General features: G+C 37.4%; 1 pseudogene; it reads left to right on the forward strand.

Moving 5' to 3' along the window:
- Positions 1-289: 289 nt before the first annotated feature.
- Positions 290-889, forward strand: LOC110217975 (small ribosomal subunit protein uS15m pseudogene; annotated as a pseudogene).
- Positions 890-3,431: the final 2,542 nt, after the last annotated feature.

Here is a 3,431-nt window from a genome sequence, read left to right on the forward strand (position 1 = left end):
GTTGTGCTGGAACTGTCTGCACTACAGTATGTTCCTCTCTCACCCTGGCATAACAGACCTTTCCTGCTGACCTTCCAAGTTGTCCTGGTCTGGAAATTTGTGTTACTTCATATTTTTGTGGGTTCTGATGCTCTAGAATTTGTTTAGAGTCATTTTTAAAAGTCTTTGGAGGGAGCCTGGGCCAAGATGGCTGTACTCATGTGAGTTGTCTGCTCACTCCCTGGTGTTCAGTGGCAGTGGAGAAGCTTGACACCAGTATGGGGAGCAACTCAGGGCCAGAGAGGCCACGATGCTCAGGGCAGCATAGAGGGTGCTTCTGTTAAGCAGAGCTGAGGCCCTGGCCTGCAGGGCCAATGACTAGAGTGACTGTTGGGCCTCCATGCTCCCTACAACCCCTAGGAAATGGCCTCCTCCTCCAGGCAGCCCAAGGCTATGCAGATAAGAAACCAGTAACCCAGCCTAGCCAGATGGATGACCTGCCTTCCTCCAGGCAGCAGAAAGATTATCAACATGTCCCAGGAACTGATGTTGTGAAAAGTCTCTTCTCTCTGGAAATGGCCAGCCAGAAGGAGAAAATGAAGATAAAGACAGAGCAGTTTCTATCTCAGATCACCCTAATCCAGGAGATACCACATCCCTGGAAACTCTAGTTGTAAAATTGACAGTCAGCATCCAAAACTATGAAGAATACATGCAGAAGCATTGAAAGAACATGGCTCAGAAATGATCCATGCTCATGGCCATTGATCAGAAAAAGAAGTTACTCAAGAAACTTTGGTAGACCAACTTTGAAGTGTTTGAGAAGATATGTAAAGTACTGCTCATCAAATACGTGATTCCTCCTCTGTATTACCAGCCTGTGCACTATCAGTCTCCACCAATCCTGTGACACTTTGTCTAATACAAAAAATAAGTTAAGTTAACCCCTGAAAAAAAAAATCTTTGGAGAGGTTTGGGGAAGAGCTCAGGTGAGTCCCTGACTTTACTCCATCATCTTAGCTCTGCCTCCTCCTTGCTAGTATTTGAAATATGCATATATACATATATATATATATATATATATATATATATATATACATATATTTATATATACATACATATATATGTATGTGTATATATATGCATATGTATATATGTGTGTGTGTGTGTGTGTGTGTGCGTATAAATATTCAGTAGGGAAATTGGTCTACAATTTTCTTTCTCTGTTTTTTTTTTATCTTCCTGGTTTAGGTGTCAAAAGCATATTTGTGTCTTTAAAGGGATTTGGTAAGACTCCTCTTTTGCTTATTTTTCCAAATGGCTCGTTTAATATTGGAATTAATGGGGGCAGCTAGGTGGCACAGTGGATAGAGCACTGGCCCTGAATTCAAGAGGACCTGAGTTCGAATCCGGCCTCAGACACATAACAGTTACTAGCTGTGTGACCCTGGGCAAGTCACTTAATCCCATTGCCTAGCCAAAAAAAAAAAACAGTATTGGAATTAATGTTTTTTAAATGTTTAATAGAATTCACTTGTGCATCTATCTGATTATGGGGATATTTTTAGGGAGATCATTTATGGTTTTCTCAATTTTTTATAAGGTATGTTATTTCTTCCATTAATATGGGTAATTTATATTTTATAAATATTCATTTCACTTAGATTGTCAGATTTATTGTTGGTATATTCACCCTTTTCCTTTTGATACTGGTAATTTGTGTTTCTTCTTCCTTTATTTTAATCAATTTAACCAGTGGATGGTTTATTTTACTTAGATTGTTTCATAAAAACAGCTCCTAGTTTTATTTATCAGTTTAAAAGTTGTTTTTTTTAAACTTCCAACTTTATTAATTTCTCCTTTGATTTTCAGTATTCCCAATTTGGTGTTTAATTGGAGGTTTTTAATTTGTTCTTTTTCTAGATTTTTAAATTATTATTCCATGCCCAATTCATTGATCTATTCTTTATTTTATTGATATAAGCATTTTATTGATATAAGCATCACCATGTACTCCTTTGGTTGCATTACATGAAATTTGTTATGTTGTCTCATTGTTGTCATTCCCTTTAATGGATTTATTTGTGGTTTCTATTTGTTCTTTGACTCACCCATTTTTTAGGATTATATTAGTTTCCAGTTATCTAAAGCTATGATTCTGTAGTTCTTTACTGAATGTAATTTTTTTTATTGTTACAGTCCAAAAAGGCAGTATTTAATATTTCTGTTTTCTGCATTTGGTTGTGAGGTTTTTATGCCCTCATGCACGGTGAATTTTTCTGAAGGTGTTATGTACTGGTGAGAAAAGCAAAGTACACCCCTTTCAATTTCTATTTCATTTCATTTAGAGTTCTATCATATCTAACTTTTGTAAAATTATATTCACCTCCTAACTTCTTTTTATTTATTTTATGGTTAGATTTATCTAGTTCTGAGAGGGAGAAAGTTTAGTTCTACTAGTAGCATAATTTTATTGTTTTTTTCCTCCTGTAACTAACTTAATTTTCCCTTAAGAATGTGAATGTTATGCTTTTTGGTGCATATATGTTATGTATTACTGTAACTTCCTTATCTATATTAACTTTTAGCAAAATATAGTTTCTCTGCTTATCTCTTTTTATTAGGTCTATTTCTGCCGTTGCTTATTCAGAAATCATGATTGATTCCACTATGTTTTTTTTTTTACCTCAGCTGATGAATAATAAGAATCTATTCCAGCCCTTTATTGTAACTCTATGTATGAGTCTATGTTTAGAGCGTGTTTCTTGGCTGTGGAACTGTGACTAGTGTAGCCACAAGTACTAGTTCTCCTTTTTGCCTTGAAACCACACCCAGGGCCTCTTCTCCCCTGCAACCACAAGCTCTATTGTTCTTTCTTGCCTTGGGACTGAAAATAGGGCCTCTATTCCTTTGTGAAACACTGTTCTGTGCCCTGGAACTGTGACCAGAGCTCTTGTTCTCTTGAGTAGCAAGTGCTAGTACTCCTCTTACCTTGTAATTGCAACTCAGAACTGAATATGGGTAATGTTACACTGCCCTGTGCTCAGTGACAGCAAAAGGTCCCCTGTAAGCTATTTCTGACCACTTACCTGACCCCCTTACAGTCTCTGGACTGAGAACTCCTGAAGCTGCTGGCACTGCTGTAGCAGCTGCCTTCAAAGACTACTGCCAACATTTTATTGCTGGTGTTGTCTCAACCTTTTCCGTGCTGCAGGCCAACACCCACCATGGTGTCACTGACACTTCCCACCAACCTCCTAAGTTGTCTTCTGCTGGAAAATAATGTCTCATTTTACCTTTTATTAGCTATGACACTCCAGAATTTGATTTGAGGTGTTTTTTTAAAGTTGTTTGGTGAAGAATGGTGGGAGATTTCAACTGAATTGTTGCCTGTACTCTGCCATCTTGACTGTGTCATCCAGTAATGCTTTAAATGTGATGTTGTTTTCTTC

The sequence above is a fragment of the Phascolarctos cinereus genome, unplaced genomic scaffold, assembly GCF_003287225.1.
Source record: "Phascolarctos cinereus isolate Bilbo 61053 unplaced genomic scaffold, phaCin_HiC Scaffold_4;HRSCAF=312, whole genome shotgun sequence".
Taxonomy (NCBI): domain Eukaryota; kingdom Metazoa; phylum Chordata; class Mammalia; order Diprotodontia; family Phascolarctidae; genus Phascolarctos; species Phascolarctos cinereus.